Source organism: Parasteatoda tepidariorum, chromosome 5, assembly GCF_982258835.1.
Source record: "Parasteatoda tepidariorum strain Cologne lab strain chromosome 5, Ptep-v5.0, whole genome shotgun sequence".
Taxonomy (NCBI): domain Eukaryota; kingdom Metazoa; phylum Arthropoda; class Arachnida; order Araneae; family Theridiidae; genus Parasteatoda; species Parasteatoda tepidariorum.
Genome location: NC_141759.1, coordinates 50,781,991 through 50,804,408, shown reverse-complemented (window position 1 = coordinate 50,804,408; position 22,418 = coordinate 50,781,991). Strand labels below are relative to the sequence as shown.

General features: G+C 27.2%; 1 long non-coding RNA gene across 1 annotated transcript; it reads right to left on the bottom strand.

Annotated features, from left to right (window-relative positions):
* Window positions 1–3,181: 3,181 nt before the first annotated feature.
* Window positions 3,182–10,495, bottom strand: LOC147809333 (uncharacterized). Its single transcript, XR_015433709.1, has 2 exons — window positions 7,142–10,495; window positions 3,182–3,330 (listed from the first exon to the last, which is right to left on the bottom strand). It is a non-coding gene; the product is annotated as an uncharacterized LOC147809333 (long non-coding RNA).
* Between the last annotated feature and the right edge of the window lie 11,923 nt (window positions 10,496–22,418).

Sequence of the window (22,418 nt, the reverse complement as noted above, 5' to 3'; positions counted from 1 at the left end):
CTACTATGCTGCACTGAAGAAATCTCCAGTGCAACTGATGATCTTGTTCTGCATTCGTCTCAAATAACAGCGCCCCCTATAGGTCGTTGCGTTCGAGAATAATTAAAAGCCTTGAGGTTGAAATGTCGTTTGAACGAATAAGAATAAGCATATTTATGTAAATCTTTACCACTGACGTGTAAATATAATAATTCTTCAACTTTTGGTAACTTATATTAGTCTTGTTTGTTTCTAACATGCTTTATTTCTATACCTAAACTATGAGATAAGCAAGCTTCAAGAATTTTTAATTTTTCTAGCAGTTTCACCAACAGCGAACATTTTAAGCTCTAACAACGGTTTTCCTAATTGAAGTTTTTTAATTTTGAAACTGTGCCCTAGCCACATTAACGCCACATAACAGTGATTGTCTAGAAACCCTCCTTGAAAATGAGCTAACTGCTAGGAAAAAAAAAACAAAAAAAAAAAAACATAATTTTAATCGATGCTTCCGTTTTCGAGTTATCAGCGAACATATATCCAGACAGCCTTTCTCGTTTTAATATATTTAGAGAAGATGTAAAAAGAAGAAATACAAAAGTATTTTTAAAATACTAAGAAAATTCTAGGAATTTGAAACTACTTTACAATACGAAATTTGCATTATTAATTAATTTTTTTTGTGAAATTATGTGTATGCTTAAAGGGCTTGAAAAAAAGGTGAAAAGAACTATTTTCACTTAAAGAATTTATTTTTATGTTTTTCATTTAAAATAACAATTTGAAAAAAATATCGATAATCCACTATGTGAAAATAAACTGAAGTTATTTTATTATTTTTTTCCTTAAATGCTTAATTCACTTTATAAAAAACTTTTTTCAGTTGTTTTAAAGTGACGATTTTCGTCGTTCGTAAAGTAAATACTGCCATTGTTAAGTTTCATTTGTATTTCGTTAAATTGATTTAGCGTAAAAAACTAAAAGAACTGAAAATTCTAATCTGAATGGATTAAAACTAATGTGCTTAAAATAAAAAAAAAAGGAGCTTTTGTATTATATTACATCAAGTTTTCCAATTTTAACATGAAGCGAAAAAACTTTTTTACCTGAGCAATTTCTTTCGTAAAAGAAGAGGAAACACCGTATCGTGTTTTCTGCTTGAATTTCTCCTTAGTTTTTTTCTACTTTTTTCTTTTCACTTTTTTTTTCTTTAAAGAGAATGGAATTTTAAGCGAATAAAATTACAGTTTTTTTTTTCCTTCATGGTTTTTCTCTCTGATCCTTCTGCTTTATTTATTTTTTAAATTCGACTGAGACGAAATAAAACACACCAGCAACTTTACATCGTTGTTTCAACGATAAAAATAAAAAGAAGAAAATTGAAAAAAAAAAAGTAGGGTAAATAAGGGGTGAAGAAAAATAATATAAATTATTCTTTTAGAATGGTAAAGGTGGTATGTTTTATTACTTTCTCTTGCGCTTGCTTCAAATTCCTGGAAAAAAAAGGAATTCATTTTAAATTCCTTGTACTTCTAAGCTAGTAAACGATGCCAATAAAAATGTTGAAGTGACCAGGGTTGATCAATAAAATTAGGCAGTAAAATGATTTTAAAAGTGCGAAAAATTCTATTGTACACCTTCTATTAAAGAGGAAGAAATTATCGTAAGTGTTTAGTAAGAGATTAAATATAAGATACAATTACATTTTTTTTAAAGGATTTTAAACTGCATTGCTGTTCCTCGCCATCTTGGAATTTAGTTTTAACTTTTTTATTTTCATTTTTCGATATGTTTTTCGTTATTTACAAACTTCTAATGATAGGAAAGTACACTACAATGTAGTATTTTAATATATATGTATATATACCCATGCAGCAGAGATAAGCATTAATTACGTGAAAATAACGTTAAAATGCCACAAGGTTTAGAGCAAAAAAACGTTTATTTAAAACGTTTTATTTCCGTTTCGAGTGGTAGTCTCGAATTAGGTAAAAAAGCGTTTATATTTGGGCTGTTTTTAACGTAAAAATGACGGATTTTTGCCGTTATTTTGACTAAGGTGAATTTCGTAACCAATTTTTAACGTATTTTTTACGTTTTTTTCACCAAACTATTTACGTATATTTTTGGTTCTATAAATTCGTTATTTTCACCAAGAATATTTACGTGTTTTTAACGCTTATTTTTATTAAAATAACGTACATTTTACGTTATTTTAACCAAAATACAAACGTATTTTATCCATACTATTTACGTATTATTAACGCTTATTTTGAGCTTTATTTACGCATTATTAACGCTTATATATCAATATTTTTAACGCTTATTTTGAGCTAGGTGAATTGATAAATTTTTCGCGAAAATTTAACTAAATTAATTTCAATTTATCGTAATTTTAACCGAATTGTTAACCATAGCATATTTTAAGTTTTTTTTTTTAACTAAGAAGGAAAGAAACCATTCCGTATTTTAATGTTTACGCTGCACTAATTACACTAAAAAATATAGCATTTACTTTTTATTTAAAAAAAAACTTCTAATTCTTTTCGAACTAAAACTAAAATAACGGAAAATAGCCGATATTCATGTTTTTTTTTTAGAATCCTAGAAAAAGCTTTTGTTTTTAATCTCACACTTTCTGTAAATTTTTACAATTCAAATTATAACTCAACGAATATGGAATGCAAATCTTTCTACCTCTTCACAGCAGCATACTAGTTTATTTATGAAGTTTCATGTCCCTCAGGAATTTTTTACATTTTTCATTCCTAAAAGTTTGTAATATAAAGAATTGGTAGAAGAAAAAATTACTCAATACTTACATGATTTTCCAAACCCATATGGAAAAAAAATATTTTTTTTTTAGTTTAAATTAATAATTAAGAAATCTACTGCTGTCCTGAAGTCCATGTTTCCAAATTGCTTGCTGGAAATTATCTATTCTTCTAGAATGCTTTTGGGTTCATTATTTTTTTTTAAATGCATATATTTTAATTTTTAGCTTGAAAAATTTGACTAAAATTTACTTTAACACACACACGAAGTAAAAAAAAAAAAAAATATTAACCAAATTTACCATTTGATTTGTTTACTTACTAAAATTACAATTTTTCTAAGTCTTATGTTCGTAAAACTAAAATTTTTAATCCAGAAGAGCAGTTAACTAGATAATTTTAAATACAGAAAAAAACATTAAATCAAATAAGATTTATTAAGTTTTATTTATTTTACAACTATCATACAATATATTTACAATATATAGATTTACAATTATAACACATCGCCACAGATCTGAAACATTCATAACTTCTTCCATCCCGCTGTTACTATCACCTCTTCACTGCAATGTTCCTGGAAAACAAATAAATATTTTAGCATATGAAAAAAATATATACCGGACAATATTAAATTGTTACAACCAACAGTAGATTTCTAAAACGAAGCAATACTGACTAGATAAAATACAGTTAAATAAAAATTTTTAAAAAAATATTAAAACTGTTTATTATTTTCATGGAATTTCTACTAAGTATATATCGATTGAGTACATCCAAATACTTAGATATAAGAAAATCTATTTTACAAATTTTAGTCACATATTACACAACAAAATTACATACATATACAGCACAAATCTGAATTAGAATACTTCATAATTTTTTTTTATCCTAACTAAATCTTACATTGAAGCCAGCAGTAAGTTATAAACAAAACATAAAATTATTTTTCGTGTGGCTTTGAGGAGAACTCCTCCAGAGTTTTAGCCTGGTGCTGTTGGCTGCTTTGGTAACAAGTAAGAGCATATTTCTAATAGGGGAACAATGAAGGAATAAAGGTGTCAATTGGTTTACCCACGCTGACCTAAAATCAAGACAAAACTATTCACAAAACACTCCTATTTGAAATTACTTTTTCTCATAACCGCAGTACTTGCCACGACATGTGCCCATTGTCAGGTAAAGTACTCCTAAAAGCTGCCCTATACTTTCTGTTTATTTACTTATCATCAGAATTTTATTTTCGTCTCTCATTCTTTTCATTTTTTTATTGCTCCTTGGCTGCAATTTTCATTCCTCTTCAGAATATTTTGCAAGAACTTTGTAGTTCAGAAACACAATTCGATTAGTTTCAGTTACGTAATTTTTAATTTCTCATTTATTAAAACAGTAAAAATACTATGCCTTTTAACACTAACAGTATCTTTAATATACAAAAGGAGTAATTTTAACAAATTCAGTAATTTGTTAAACTATATATTATTTAGTTCAAGTGAAGAATTACATTTTACAATTGCCCCTGTTAAAGCTTTTTTAAACAAAAAATGGTTATTTTGAAAATTCTTTAATTTCTGTAAAATCGCTGCTAAAACGTAACACTTTACTCCAAAATACATTAGAAAGCTGTTTGGTGATATAGAAATTCATTTCCACAACGGAATTCTTAGTAATGGTGGGAAAAATAGGAAGGGTGGGAAAAATAGGTTCTGTGTTCCTTGACCCTAGTGTGTTACAATCAGGTTGCTTGGGGGCAGTAAAAACTTTATTTGTTTAAACCACTTAAAAAGGACTGGATAAAAAAATTTCAAAAAAAAAAAAAACTTCACACACAAAACACAGTTTTTGGAGAAATATTTTAATAAATATTTCTTCGAAAAATGTGATTAAATGAAAGGAACACAATGGTGTTAGTTAATTGTAGCAACATGACAGAATGTTTGGAGTAATGCAGTATAGCAATTTTGGACTATAAAAACAATTCAGAGGAACAGCCTTAAACTTAAAATTGTTTCAAAAAATAATAATTTTATGCTTGGAACTAATTAGAAATTATCTTTTTTAATGCTGCATATATATATATATATATGAGCAATACCAACTTTCAACACCTTTGCAAAAAAATAAAATAAAAATTTTTTTGAACAAGTATAGAGCAGATATATCAAAATTTTTTTAAACTTATTTACAGATGTGAAAACAAATATATATTTTTTTGTCAAACTGTAATTCATATAGTTTGTAGTAGTGATAATTTCCATTGCATGAACTACTTAACTTACAAGTTTTCTGCAATATTAGACATTTAACGTAAATTTTACTTAATAGTTTTTGTTAAAATAAAAAGTTGGAACATAAGTATGCTAAATGTATACAGTAAAATGCAAGAAAATATAATAAATTAATGAAAACTAGTCAGTCTAACTCTTTTAGAGAAAAGTAAGCATTTTTTGCAACCTTGATATACACAATGAATCGTGTTTCAAAGCATTTTAATCATAAATACTTCAACACCAAATAATAAACACAAAAACATTCACTTGGAAAAATAAGATATTTAAGTAAAAGATGTTTTCAAACAGTATGAAATCAAAAATTTTTTCATTTAATGTAAGCATAATAATATAGTGCAGAAGTTATTGAAAAAAAAAAAACTTTATAAAAATAAAGTGATAATATCATAGACAGATATATCATATAAATAGAAAATATCATATGTATAGTCATAGATATAAAATCATTGATTAAAGTTAACAATATTGAAAGTTCAATTTCTAATATGCGGAATTGTAGAAAACTGCAGATGTACACAAAAAAAATATATATATATATATATATATAAACATATATACAATTGGCTTATTTTAATTAAAACAAGGATAATTTGAAATCTTGTGGCAGAATGTTTTTGAGCTATCTGCGACTAAACTCTCCAGCACTAAGATCTAATTGCAAAATACTTTTAATACAAACAAACATATATGTTGCTAATTTAAAATGGCAAATATGCTGTGTTAACAAAAAATAATAATAATGATTTTCTTAATTTAACACGAAATAATTTTTTTTTAATATTATGGGTGATATTCTCACATTTTGTTGGTGGGAAGACACACACTTTATTAGCTTCTTCGCATTTTGTAAATAATCATCACAATAAAAAAATATTAAATATCATGAAATCCGTAGTAGCAATTGCCCCCCCCCCCCCAAAAAAAAAATACATGATGTAATTACGTAAATTGGACTCCTCAAAAGCGTGTTACACTTTGAAATTAGGTTGTAATAAATAATATCGTATAAAAAATATCTGATTTAAAATTTAAGGAGAAATCAACATCTATAACTTCTAAAAATTCAATAGAATTTTTAAAAAAAAAAAAAATAGATACTCAAATGCTCGATTCGAGTTTTCCATATTGTTTAAATATATCAAGATGGTTAAGAACCAAATGAAAATCAATATCAATAACTGCCGAAAATACTATCAAAACATTACGTCGATTTATGATACTATCGGTGAAAATTGAGCGTGTCAAAAACTGATTATCTAAATGCATGATTCAAATATTGCATGTTGAAATATTTCTGTAAAAAAGAAAAGTAATATTTTCTTCTTTTCAAGAGAAAAATCTTTCTGCAAGAGATCTGTAAAATTTTGCAACAATGTCGCCGTTTCGCTGCGATTCTGCCACGGAGATTTGAAATACTGAGCAATATGCATAAATCTTAATTCCCCGAGAATTTCTAATTGATGTTGTTTATTCATTTTATAATTCATTTTAATGTTTGCCAAATGTTTGGTTTGAGTAGCCTTAGCCTTTGAGGGATTCATCAATCTGCATAATCGCTGAAGAATTCTCAAAAGCAAAATAGAAGTTTCAGAATTTGTTTGAACTTATGAAGGACTATGAGTAAAAAGACTAATTTAATGCAGATAAAACACTTTTTTTTTTTAAGTGTCAGTGAAATAAAACATTGGAACAGCAAAAATAGTGGTGGTAAAAACAGTAACAGTTTACCATTCTACTTGATACTAACGATGAAACTTACACCAGAAACTTCTATTATAAATTAGTTGAATAGTGCAAAGGCTGATGATTGTGCATGAAATAATTAGGATTCTACAGTACATGGAAAATATATTTACAATATATGATAATTCATTTTAAGAGACAAATTTTTGAGTACTTTTATTTGTTGTTATTGAAGCATGGGCAGCCTATGTAAACAATGTTTAATTACTTTTTTTAATATCAGCAAAAGTAATCTGAAATAATTTTTAACAATTGATTTGATCATGTTTATAATTTCACGAATTTTTTTACCCATTTTTAAGCACAAGAAAAAAGGAAACAATTCAAATACAGTTATTTCTTTAGACATACTTAATTCAGGTACCTTCAAATGAGACTTGATGGAGGTTCATTCTCAAAGCTAGATCCTTTTCAAAGATCTTCCTCAGAAGTACATCAATAGATTATGAAAAAGAAAATTCATTCAGTTAATACGTTTAAAAACATAGAAATAATTCAAACATATTTTGTTTTGTTTATACGGGCACATTTATTATTCAGAACTAGAGAAGTAAGGAGTAATGGTTTGGCAGAATGTTAGCTAAAAAAAATGGTGAAATGCAGAATATATTTTTATAGCAATATTTTTTTTAAAAAAAATTCATTAATAAATATTTTTTACGAATAAATAAGTTTATTTATTATTGGAAACTACTCCATGCTTATCTATATTAGTGGAATGGGCTAAAGGGAAAACAAAAAACTAAACCAGAAATACTTAATAAAGTTATGAAGTAAAATAGAAAGAGAAAAAAAAATTATCATAATTGTTACAACAAAACTTCCATGCTAAGAATAATATTTTTTGTAAAGCAGTATCCATAAAGCAACATTAACTAAAATATAATCTATTAGAAATATGTTATTAAAATGCTGTGTTATCTTAAAAATGCTAAAAAAAACAAAAGATTATATACAAATGTAAAACAGAAAAATCTATTTTAATTCTCGAAATGAAATTTTAAAGCTTTACATCTCAGTCTTTCCAATTATCATATTTTCCAGATAAGAATAAAGACAATAGAAACATTCTTAATTACTATGTCATACAGTTAATAAAAACAAAGTTTTTTAGAAATGTAAAAAGCTTGGTAAAAACCAAGACAAAAATTGTTTAAAAGAAAAATTTAGCAATAAAAATTTCTATTGAACTTTTTCACCTAGCAAGGGTCTGTCTAGGTGTTTCTGATACGTACCTATTTTATTAAAATTTAGACATAATTTGTGAAAAATTAAAAACTACATTAAAAAATCAACACAAAAATATGGATTTATCGTTTCTTAAGGAATACAAAAATAAAATTATAAGAAAAAGTATTTTGTGAAACTAATGTTTTTTCTAAAGTTGAATTTGTGAAGGTACTGCTAAACGGTAGTAAATTTGGCCTTGACAGACCTCTGCCTAGGCATATTTTTAGAATACAGTGACTATAAAAGAATTAAAAAAGTTTTAAACAGCAATGTAAATTTAAATAAAAGCTTGAATAAGAATAATTCTAAAGATAATTTAATATTGAAAATTACTGCAATTATTTTCCATATCGTTTTAGCTGATAAATTTCAAAAACTGTTTCAAAAATAAGAAGAAAAATTTCCAGTAAATGTTCAACTGGGTGTTTTTTTTTCTTTTTAAAGATATCATGTTGCAAAATAAATAGTCAAAAAACTATTTTGTCCATGTGAGATTTTCTCTTGCAATTGCTTGTTAAGATGATACTTCCACCACATTTTGGTTGAAGAACCATCTGCTATAGACTCTTGTAAAATTTATACCAATCAAGCGTGTTTAACCCTTGGTTCTTTAAAAAGGTAAAGTTAAAAGAAAATGCCACTACTCAACTTTTTTAAAAATGCAACAACTAATAGTTTTTATACTTTATAAGACAATAGTAGGTAAGTAGATAAGACAGCTCAAATTAATAACAATATGATAGGACTGTTTCACACATAACACTTGTCTCGTCTCATTTGCTAATAAAAATGCCATTTCGTACTGAGTAGGCAAAACAGTAAGAAAAATGCCCGTATCATGATCTGCCGGTGAATAATCACTATATCTTCTAAGCAACTTCCACGCAGCAACCAGGAGGAACTAAAAAAAATTAACGAACGGAGATCAACTTGAAGAGTATAACTCGTAGCTATCTTTCGCACACCTTTACATATTCTTTTAAAAAGTTAGCAGTTAGAAATCTATTTGGTGCCTGGACGATAGCAGTTGGCATAACTGCTCACAATACAGAAGTAACCCTAATAGGGAATTAAAAGTTTAATGAGTATTTCTATGTTGTTACCTATGGATAAATATTTATAAACTTCCAGCGGTCCACGAAAAATTAAGAAAATATCTCAGAATGGGAGTAACTCAGAGAATATAAGTTGAAGCAACCCTCAGGAAAACTTCTACATACTTCTTTTTAAATTTTTGCAAAGTACAAAATATATATTTTTTTTCTTGTTTCAACATTTTTAGTTGGCACAATCTAGTTCAAATAGGGAAACATCCCCTTTTATTTGATTCATAAAATCAGGGGAGATCTCTATAAAAGGAACAATGGCAGAATAATCAGCACGCCTTGGCAACTTCTGGTATCGGAGAAACTGAAAGAAAGTTAAAAAATCACAGAAAGGGACCAACTCGAAAGATATAACTCGTAACCATTTGGCAAACATTCATGTTTTTTTCAAAAAAAATTTCAAGTTTATATCTATTTGGTAGCTTGGCTATTGTAGTTAGTGTGACAGGTTAATATATGGAAATATCCCCTAAAATTAGTGAAACAGAAAAATTTACATTATAAATCTAGCTAAAATTCTTTTCCACTCCGGAAAATTAGTTTATCATCACCTGTGGCAGAATAATCAACAGGTCTTGGTAACTTCCAGTGGCTATCATCACACTGAAAACAAAACATGGGAAGAAACTCAACAGGGTATATCTTGTAGCCACTACCCGATGGCAAACCTCTACAAGTTTTCTTTTATAAATGTATGCAAGTTTGAAATCCACAATAGTAGGCGCAGCAAATCACAGAAGGAAAATATCCCCTCTACTCATATTTTGGTGTGTAAAGTCAACCATGATTAATGACATTTAAGTATTATCTTCAGAATAATGCTTATAATTGTTACTTTTTGTTAATTGTTATTTATTATAGCAACAAAATTTGTCAGGTGAATAAAATAATGCAGCATTAATTTAATAATTTTGATAATTAAAGCTTTAAAATAGAATTTTTTTTTACATAAGATCGCAACTAGTTTAACTCAGTATTTCAGATTAATATTCCTTGATTAAGCTTAGGTACCATCAGAAAACTTTCCAAAAATTCATGATTTTATTAAAAATATCTTAACTGCATAACAATCGTATATAACGGGTCTGTATTTCGTCTCTTTACATTAAGCACAGTAAATGAGATTCAACAAATTCTCTTGCTTTTTTCCAAAATCGTTACGTTTTGTCATAGTTTGTTAAACTTCGCAAATGATAGGCTTAGAATATTTGTGTTTATTTCAAGAAGAATTAACTACAATAATTATTTACTTTTTTTGACAGTGAAGCATTATAATGAATTAACATTCTAAAATAGTAATAATTAAAGTAAGGAATAAAAGAACTTACCATTGAATTCGGCGTATGTAAACACACGCGTGCAACAATGTAAATAAATGTAGGGGTAGCTAGTGTAGGGGTAGCTAGTGTAGGGGTAGCAATCCTTGTGTAGAACTTGCTCCCACGGAAAAGGAGTGAAAAGTTGAAACTTAGTATCGTTTAATCCACTTGTAAAACAAAAACTCAAATAACTGAAAGCAATGTGGAGAGTACTTTTGAATCTGTATTGTTAATCAATTTTTTCTCTATTTTTGATTTTTCTTCTTATTTTTCTTATTATTATTCTAATTAAACCTGGAATAAAATGCTACATTGTAGAATAACTTTCATGTAATATTTTTTAAAAAGTTAAATAAAACTGTCAAGCTTTTTTTTAAAAAATTATTACTATTTTACCTGATGACTTAAAGAAAAATGGAATTATATTGTTATGTAATGTTATTTTCATTACAGAGATATAATAGTATTTTATTTTTACTAGTATAATATTATTTGAATAGCTTGTACATAAAAAAACTCGATTTTAATGCTTTTTATAATTTTCATGAATTCATAAAAATTGCTGTTTTATGCTCTGGAAATGTAAAATTATTATAACAATAATTTATTATTAAAAGATAAATATTATAAATTAAGATCACTGATTCGTAAGACATACAAGATTATTTAAAATACGTGATTATTTATTTAAAACTTTACACTTTTTTGCTTCCTCTAACCAGGAACTTCATATCCAATCGTTAGGAATTAGAGGATCGTACTATAGTAATTTAACTAAATGAGACATTAATTATGTTATATTTTAAAACTGTAAAACTAACAATATACATTGATTTTTTTGTGCATCATATAGGCTGATCAATGAACCATAGATTGTAGGATTTCCATTTAATCCGAAATGAGAGTAAGAAAGATATTGTAGAATACATTCTACGTTAGGTCTTCCATCAAATCAAAAAGATTTAATCTAACTACATCCACCAATGTAAAAGTTTTATCGATTAACATAATATGGGATCAACATGTACATTTATTTATCTCTGGTTAATTTTAATTATTATATCATGATTACATGTTATTTCTCAAATTTCGTGCTTATTTTTTGTTTTTCTCGTCTGCGTAGGTGAAGATTTTACATACATTAATTGGCATGCATAAAGGCATGGTCTCACGATTTAGGTATCATTTTTAGTTGTTGGTGATGACCGTGTTAAAAATAATAGTTTGAAAAAATTCATAAAATATTTATTACATAAAAAAATACACATTTAAATAAAAAGCACCTTTTAAATCACGATTTCATTTGGAGAAAAGAAAAAAAAAAGAGGTAATATCATGCATTTGAAAACTTGATTATAACAATAAGGGTAAAAAAGGGTGTCAAGTTGTTAACATTTCTAGTGGATCAAGTTATTTTCATATAATATATTAAATATTTTATATTTAATTTCAGCTGGAAGGATCCATTTTCGTTAAACGTTCCGTTTCCCTCTTCAGTGCTTTAGATAAAATAAAAAAAAAGTAAATTCTTATGAATCTGTTTTTTCGCTTGCTGATATTTGTCTTCATTTTAAAAGCAATGTATGTATACATTAAAAAGATTTTGTTGAAATTTTATTCCCAGATAACACAGTGTAAACAGATAATGTGTCAACGAATTAATGAAGGTAGGAGTTTTAGTTACGTCGCACTAGAGCTGTACATTAGGCTTATCTTCCATTTAGACATAAATCTGAAGGGGTAGGAAATTTTCTCCAGATCCCTGTACATTTGGCACAGTAATGCGATCGACCACAGGCCTCTCGATTCCACAGATTTTAATAGCACATATATCGCATGTACTCGGTGGTGTCGAGGATCGAGCACCGCCCCCGTCAAGGACTAGAATGGCCCTTAAAACCTCTATTAACCGGGAACTAAGCCTAAATGAAAAAATCTTGGTCAAAAAACAAAGAAAAAAATTTGTCGCACTGATGTCAAAATATGAAAAAAACAAATATTTAATTTCTCTCTTCTTTTTTTTCTTGCTGTTGTTGTTAATTTACGTCGCACTAGAGCTGCACAATGGGCTATTGGCGACGGTCTGGGAAACATCCCGGAGGATGATCCGAAGACATGCCATCACAATTTTGATCCTCTGCGGAGGGGATGGCACCCCCGCTTCGGTAGCCCGACGACGTGCGCGCGAAGTCGAGCACTTTACGGTAGCACAGTTTAACGAGGACCAATACCGCACACCCTCGGTCCCTACGCAGACTGATCCAAGTGGCACCCGCACACTGACCGCAGCCAGTGATGTTTGACTTCGGTGATCTGTTGGGAACCGTGTCTTAACGATCAGTCCACTGCGGGACCTTTTTTTTCTTCTTAAAGGTGGTTTTTTTTTTTTTTTTTTTTTTTTTTTTTTTTTTTTTTTTTTAGGATCTATGTATTAGCATTGCAAAATTTAGGTCTTAACTTCAATTTTTGAGGAACTTTCTCTTTTCCTTACTTAATTCCTTTTCTTTTTTATTTATATGATCTAAATAATTAAAAACAATTTATTTAACTTCATTAACTATTTAAGGGGAGTCAGTACCCACCCAACCTTCAAAAAATCGATTCTGAGATTTTTACATTTTTGAAATCTCCTATTCAAGAGCTTTCCAATGATGTATAGTTTTATGTATTTACTTAAATTTAAAGTTGTTAAATTTCAATTTCAAAATGTAAACAAACGCTCCTCTAGCTGTGCCACGCCCACATTTGACAGATGAAAACGTAAACACAAGATTCAAAGCTTTGACGTTTACGAGAATCTTTTTATTATTTTATAATCTAAGCAAGCTAAAAGTTCAAATTCTTATTTTTACTGTAAAAGCTATAAGCTAAATATTCATGCAACTGCTGTTACAATTAATATAGGCAATACTCAATATTTATTTTTATATTTCATTTGATTTTCACGTGCGAAATTTAATAACTTATCTTGATCTTTACAGGCAATTTCATAGTTTTTAAATAGATTTATTTTGTTTTTTGTTAGATTAAGTTTGTTTTTTTATTAGATTTGTTTTGTTTTTTGTCAGATTTGTTTTGTTTTTTGTCAGATTTGCTTGGTTTTTTGTTAAATTCGTTTCGCTATTGGAGTGAATTTTTTTCATGCTTTTTTGGTGAGGTGTTACGATTTAGTTTTTTTTTTAATATTTTATAATTTTTTGTCAGTAGAAGTAGTTATTTTCTTAAACTTTAATAATTAAAGTTTCGTTTCTTTTGGTATTAAAATTTCAATACATTGAAAACAAAAGAATATCATAGAAGTATGTACTCGCGTGTAAGTAGTGACATTTCTAATTTTTTATAGTAAAATATTTTTATTGCTTGTAATTTTTTGGTACTGCTTTTTTAAAGTAATATAAAAAATTATTTTACAAGAATTTATATAACATAAAAATGTATTTATTTATACCTCAGCATATTTACTTGTGTTTTTTTGTTTTCAAATGGTTTACAAAATACGAATCATAAAATTGATGTTTATCTTACTCCGCAGTTAATAATTAAAAGATTAATAATAATAATTGTAGGAATAATTTAGTACTAGAACTTATATTAAACATATTCATGACCATGCTATAATAGATTATATCTTTTAATGAATTATTTATGACACCTAGTGTGAAACTTGAAATTTTAACATTGTCAACGTTACGTTAAGCATACTTGATATAATGCAAATGAAGCTTTTTTGGATAAAATTAAGGAAGAAAATAAAATTAAGTGTACTAAAAATAAATAAATAAATTGTATAAATGAAAAAAATGTTCTTAGTTTTGTACTTAGTGCCAGAATATTTTAGTAATAAATTATTTTCACTTTAAATTGGCTTTTTCTCAAAATGTGTTTTCTTCTCTGCGTGTACCTTTTTCACAAAAACTACTGAAGATAAATTCCTAAAATTTTTACAGCTTATTATTAAGGACTTAATACATATACAGAAGTCAACTTTTTGTGATAACTCTTGAGAAATATTGTGTAGCTGTTGAAAACGTACTGCAAAATGACCTTTTTATAGTAGTGCTCAGCTTTTATTTTTAAAAAAAAAATATTAATGTGTACTGATAAACTTTTCAACTCAGTATATGTATAAGTGTTCATATAATCACCATAAAAAATTTCAAAGCTCTATGTTTAATAGTTTCTCAGACAAAGGTACACGAAGTTTGGCATTTTAACATTATCGGATGTAGGTAGTAGCATTTGAAATTTTTTTATAGTAAAATATTTTTATTATTTGTAATTTTTTGATACAGCATTTTTAAAGTAATATATACAATTTACTTTCAAGAATTTAAACAACTTAAATGTGAATTTATTTATAACTGAGCATATTTAACAGTGTATTTTTCCAAATGTTTTGCAAATCATAAATCGTGAAATTGATGTGCTTATCTTACTCGGTAGTTAATAAATAAAAGATTAATAATAATAATTTAAAGAATAATTTTGTACTTGAACTTATATTATACATATTCATGAATTTGCTATAATAGATTATGTCTTATGAGGAATTATTTGTAATACATAGTGAAAAACTTGAAATTTTAACATTGTGGACTTAATGTGTAACATACTTGATATAATGCAATTTAAGCTTTTTTAGATAAAATTTAGGAAATAAATAAAAACAAATGTACTAAAAATAAATAAGTCAATTGTACAAATGAAATAAATGTGAAAAATTTGTACTTAGTGCCAGAATTTTTTAGTAATAATGAATTTTAACTTTAAATTGGCTTTTTCTCAAAATGTGTTTTTTTTAGCTGCGTGTACCTTTTTCTCAAAAACTACTAAAGATAAATTCTTAAAATTTTTACAGCTCATTATTAAGGGCTTAATACATATACTGAGGTGAACTTTTTATGATTATTCATAAAAATAAATGTGTGGCTGTTAAAAACATACTGCAAAATGACATTTTTTCAGTAGTACTCAGCTTTTATTTTTTTAAAAAAAAATAACAGTGTGTATGGATAAACTTTTCACCTCTGTATATGTATAAGTGTTCATATAATCACCATAAAAAATTTCAGAGCTCTATGTTTGATACTTTCTCAGAAAAAGGTACACGAAGTTTGCCGTTTTAACATTGTCGGTATAGAGGGTACCGACTCCCCTTAAAACCTTCCAAGCATTGTGTCCCTAGGTAAATTTTACTAAAATTCCCTGTTATGTAACATTATTGCCCGATATGATAAAAAAAAAAAAAAAAAAAAAAAAAAAAACAGACTATTCAATGCAAGAAAGCCTAAAACTGACAGCTCGGAAAAATAAACCGAACTAACGCTCTAACTATTTTTAAAAGTACTTCAATTTCACATACACAAAAACTCACTCATAAATAATATTTTGCAAAGAAATAAAGAATTATCATTACTTGCTCTTATAAAAAAAATTATTTTTCTGACATTACAACAAAACTTACAATTATTATTTATATTTTATGCTATTTTATATTATTTTTTATATTTTATAAATTTATATTATTTTTTACTATATATGATTTTCATAAATAATTTACTTATTGCAATTAAGATTTTATAATTAAGCAATTTCCAGATTATAAAATTCAAGATTCAAAGCAAAATTTAATAAATTTGTAAAAACGTTGTTGTGTGTAAAAACGTCTTTTAATAACAACCAATATTTTAAAACTTCCCACACTAAATTTTATTACGAAAACTAATTATGAGAATTATCTTTTTACCTGTTATTTGATATGTATTTTTTTTTTCATTAATAAATATTATATACATTAAAGAATCAAGATTGATAAATTTTTCAAAATACTTTAATTCTATTTTTACAATTTATGAAGTTTTTGGAAGGAAAAAAAAATTAAATCAGTATTTTAAAATAAAGTAAATGTCTCTTTCATGCAGTAAGAACATGGAATTTAAAAGTAGACACATTTCTTAGCAATTATTTTGAAAAAAACTTATATACGGTAAGCGATTATTGCAAAGTAAGAAATTAATAAATAAATGTTAACAAAATTAACCAAAAATAATCGTTTCTATTTCATGTTGATTGAAGTAGAAAATAATAATTAGAATATTGTATATTATAAATTATTTTTTAAAAACTCGTATGGCGAGCGATAATTGCAATATAAAAAAATAGTGAATCAATTTTTACATAATAACAAAAAATAAATTTTTTAAATTAAGATCTTTGAATAATAATAATTATTAGTTTTCGCATATTAACATCCCACTCTAGAGTAGGCTCGAACCTAGGACGCCGTACCCTTGAGGCGAACGCTGTAACCACTACACCACGACTCTTGTTCTGGACTGGACGCAGCACAGAGATAATTTAAATTTAAGTATAATGTGTTTTTACGTTATGTTCGTTGTATGTCAAGTAGTGGAAAATTTTTACTTTATTCAGTATTTTGGAAAATTTCTTAATTTTCATCATAGTTTAGTTATATAAGAATTAAAACTCATAGTTCCCTTGTCAGTTACTGATAATGAGCCGACTCAATATTATCAACAATCAAATATTTATAACCAGTTTAATAAAACAAAAATAATTATAAGTATTAAAAATTAAATATGAATTGTAATGAAAATCTGCAATGTTCAGTTTATTCGAATTCAAGTGAGACGTAAAAGATTATCTTTCTTGGGCTCTCACAGGTTCATCCTTTTTGCTTGAAACATTTTTACCACTAAACTTACGTTTATAATCCCAAACAATTTACGTAAATATAACTATGCAACAAAACGTCAATTTTTCGTTAATAACACGTTTTTAAAAAACGGTCAAAAAATGGATAAAATGTACACGTTAAAATAACGTATTTTAAGTACGTATTTTTAACGAATTATTTAAAGGGAAAACTGATAACGTTAAATTGACGTAATTTTAACGTATACGTTTTAACGAATGAAGAAATGGTGAAAATCATTACGTGAAATTAACGTAATTTTAACGTATGCGTTTTAACGAATGAAGAAATGGTGAAAATCATCACGTGAAATTAACGTAATTTTATCGTATACGTTTTAACGAATGAAGAAATGGTGAAAATCATCACGTGAAATTAACGTAATTTTAACGTAAGCCCAAAACCTTATAACGGACGAACGGATTTTTAACGTTTATTTGCCCTTTCATGCTGCATGGGTATATATATATATATATATATATATATATATATATATATATATATATATATATATATATATATATATATATATATATATATATATATATATATATAACAGTCGTTGAACAACCGACCCAATAATGGGTTTACGACTACTAATGTTCACTTCCGTAATTTTGAACCCAATCCAGAACACAAGCGTATTTCCGAATCAAGCATTTGGAGAGATTTGAGATAGTGGAGGAATTTCTGATAGAGCTAACCCGCATTTGCATTACACATAGAAGAAAACCACGAAAACCTCCCTCAGTTATCTTGACGGCAAGGGGACTAACCCATGATACGTCTACCACTGAGCATATTATTCGTCAGCACTGTGTTCGGTGCGAGCCGGGTGCGGAATTCGTATGGATCAGCCATCCATTTGATTCGAACCCAGGTCACCTCATTCGACGACGAACGCTCTGTCCCTTGAGCCACCACGACTCACGCAGTATCTTAATAATGATAACAATAATAATAAAGGAATGCTAAAGTGGTACTTATTGGCTATAGGAATTTGTGATGGTAACTGTTTTACCACGTAACCGCCAACGCAACATTTGTCCCTATAACCGATAATTATGAACTTTAATAACGTTACGTACTGCCAAAAATATCGATATTTTCACAATTTATCTCTTTTATGGTTCTAACATGGGTCGATATTTCGTTATACCGAAATAAAATTTAATGATATTTACAACAATATCGTATTCCCTAATGATCTTTGTATATTATTAACAATATTATCTTTTTGATATATAATGTAATTGACATTCATTACTATTTTACAACCCATACGATGGGACATATTTTTGCTGTATTATAGGTTATAAAATTATTAAAATACAATTTTTTGAATATAAAAACTGAATAAAAAGAGTTAAAACCTTCTTCTCTAGAGTTTAAGTCACCATGCATTAAAATAAAAAAAGCATAATGTAGAAATTCATTAATGATGTAAAGAGTGCTTAATTAACTATTAATTTTTTTGACACATAATTTAAAAATCAGTGTATTTAATACTGTGTAGAAAAAACTCTATACTTGTAAATGCTTAAATCTAGTTTTTTTTCCTCAAATTTAATTGTTTTTTTTTTATTTTTTACTTTGACAGAATATTTTTAAAAACGTTCTTTGCAGCATTCTTCAAAATTGTAATTTATTTATTTATTTTCGTATTTTTTACTTTGACAAAATATTTTTAAAAGCAATCTTTGCAGCACTCTTCAAAATTGTATTTTTGACTAAATATTAAAAAAACATTAAATTCTTTTTTGAAAAAATAGTAGCGTAATGAGCCTTTTTAATTACATGTAATTAAGAAAGTGTTTAAATTAATATCTTCTTAAATTTTTGGTGGGACTTCTTTCATAAGCAATCTTATTTATTTATAATTCTTACAAGAGATTAGATTTAAAGTTTTAGAGGTTTAATAAAAACATGTTAATAGAATTTCCTTATAATTTCAAACATATATTCCATGAAAGAATAACCGATTGATTATTTCATTGTAATGATTCAATTTCGATATTAATTAATCTTCAAGCATTTCAAAAATATTTACAAATTAATTCAATATCTTTAATCATTATCTCGGGGTTCACATAGCCTGGTTAAACTCAACCAATCAATTAGAAAATTCCTAATTTATTTCTTTACCAGGAATGAAATATTATTATTCTATCTCTGGAAAAATTTTGATTAGGGTCATAAAAACAATTAGGTACCGGGTTTCTTCCCCAAAAAATTAATCATCTTAGAACCTTATTAAGGGTTCGTCGTTTGCAGAGGGCTAGTATATTGAGATTTTAATTAAAGTTGAACATCCAAGAACGGGGTAAGCTTTCAGCTCTATTTGTTTCCGAATTGCTTATTTTTAATTAATAACCAATCTGAAAAAGGATTTTTTTATCTTCTAACGGCCTCATGGATAGATTTAGATCTTCTGAATCACGATTTTTTACCCAATACATCGTTACGTAATATCAGCAAAAACAACGCAGCTTTTACTTATTGCTTCTGTGCGCTAACTCGTAAAATATAAGAAATCGTTTGCTAACGGTTTTTTTTCTTAATCATTTTATTCGTAAAGTAGACAAAAATATAAAAAATCGTTTGCAGCAGATTTTGTCGTTAGTTTTAAGAATTTAATAAAGTATTTAGAAACTAGCACTCTGGAAATTTTATTTAATTCTCTATAAATTAATCACATACCAATTTGTAGATGCAATGAAAGAATCTGAATAGTTGATTTTCAATTAATTTTGTTATTCAATTTATTTGACTAATAAAGGTTTATGATTGATTAAACTGTAAATCCTATGAAACGAGTAGAAAGAAAATCGTAAATTACATTTAATAAATTGTTGTTAGTTTTGTTTGAAGTTTAGAAAAGAGATCTCAATTTTTTTTCTTTGTGTACTATATTTTCACTAAATTATAGGGGAATATGTTTGTTCATATAAATGGTTCTTTTCTGTTGACAAAGCATTCAAGATATTAGAGTTCAAAAATACTTTAAATCGAATTTTAAAAAAGAGAAATGATAAACTCAAATTGTTTGAAAACTCTTTATTTTGAAATGATACACATTTTGAAAAATGACTAATTTTGGTTTCTTCTAACTGCTTTCTAGAAGTATTTAGATAATCTGCATCACACTTTTCTGTCGAATACATCATTTTATAATACCCATATTACCAATAACAACAATTCAATAAACATTAACAATTTGCAAATCAAAAATATGTGATATGTTTTGTTTTATTAATAATAACTAGTAATAATAACACAATTTTTTAACCAACAATTCTAAAATTAATAAATTTTCAGTTTAGTTTAAATTTTGAATAAATTATGAATGGGCATGTCACGTGCCATTTTGGGTTGCAAAATCATTACACAACAGAAGAGGATACGCGAAATTTATTATTATACATTACAAAATAAAATAAGTTTTTGCATACTTTATGTCGAGTGACTTTTAAGATTTCAGCTCGTTCAAAAAAATTATTAAAAAAAATCAAAATCAGAATAATATTTCTAAAAACCACGCTTTTGTAGTGGAGAATAATAATTAAAAAACAATAATTTGGAAAACGAAAAACGTGGGGTGCATGAAATACATAACAGTAACACTATGTGTGCTCAGATGTGTATGTATATCTGTTATTGTATCGGAATGTGGATGTGTATGTGGTTATGCATGTGTATGAGTAAGAAAATGTGTATATGTATGTGTATATGTACTGTTATGTATTTCATGCACCCCACGTTTTTCGTTTTTCAAATTTTTGTTTTTTAATTATTATTCTCCACTACAAAAACGTGGTTTTTTAAAATATTACTATTATTATTATTATTTTTTTTTGTACTCACTTCCGAAATCTCAATTTTTTTACTCACTGTACACAAAACATTTCAACTGACATGAGACACTAATTTGAAATAATCGAATAGACAACAAAAGACAATCGCGAAAATATTAATTTTTCTTTAATTATAATTTTATTTTACTTTGTATGTCTTTTTTCTCTTTATTTTCATGCATTGTCATCCAATTCTGAACTATGTGCCAAATTTGAAGTCTGTAGCTAGTCGGGAAGTTAGTTTAAAATCGATTACAAAATTCCACCCGAACAGACATACACGAAGGCAAGTTGTTATAAACTTGGTAAAAAAAGTGATAATAAATCGATGTTAAAACTTAAATGCAAAAAGTGTTCTATATGATTTGTTAAGATCGCTTGAAATTTTTTTATTTTGGAAACTACAAAGTTAGAAAACGATATATAGATGCAGACGATAAAAACCGGAATCCTTTTTAAGGAAGCATTTTTGAATTATGAAGTGGGATTTCGCTTATATTTTATTTAGCATTTGCAGCTAACCGCGTAGGCTTTTAGATTCGTGTACGACAACTTGTTACCGATAAATCAAGAACATTATTTAGCGGCTGAAGAAAAAGAGCTTTGTCAAAATTACTCAGATAAAAATCCACGGAAATTAATAACTCTCCGAAAAATGGAACTACTCTCATTAAACAAGAAACGAACATGTTCTCAAGAACATTTTTCGTTCTGATATTAAAACAGCCCACCATGTTCTTAAAAGCTGTTACCTCCCAATTTGAACAATGATAAGAAATATATTAATGTCGCAATTATCTAACCAATTGAAGTTACCGAGTAATTTTTAATTATTTCGTTTTCTTTTCGAACGTTTTTGATTTACTGAGGTGTTGAATAAGTTCCGCGGTTGCCTCCTTGCTTTGGTTAGTTTTATCAGATTTCCGAGTCTACTCTAGCTTTCTTCCTGTTTATTGTTTGTAAGGTAAAGGGTTATAACTGTAACTGTAATTTATGAGCGTCCACCTTAGGCTACTCAGGTGTTATCTGTATGATTGTGCTTATTTATCGTTTGCGTTTGAATTTCGTTCTTTTTCTCTCATTAAAAATGAAGAGTTGAGTTCAAAGTTGATAACAGATGATATGTATTGTGTGTGTTGATAATGAAAGGACTCTAAATAAAAGCTATGAATGAAAATTATCTTTCAAAACTAATTGTATTTGCAGAGATGTAAATATTCTAAAGCTGCATTGAGATTACGCGAGAACTGCTAAAAGCGATAATAATCCTTTTGTTAAAATACATTTATATGAATGCTCGGAATTATTTATGTTAATAGAAAACTGACTGTTTTTTTTTCCTTCCTTGTCTAAAAGATAATTGGCTGCTTTCAATGCCTGACTTTTTAACTTATTAATTTTGAA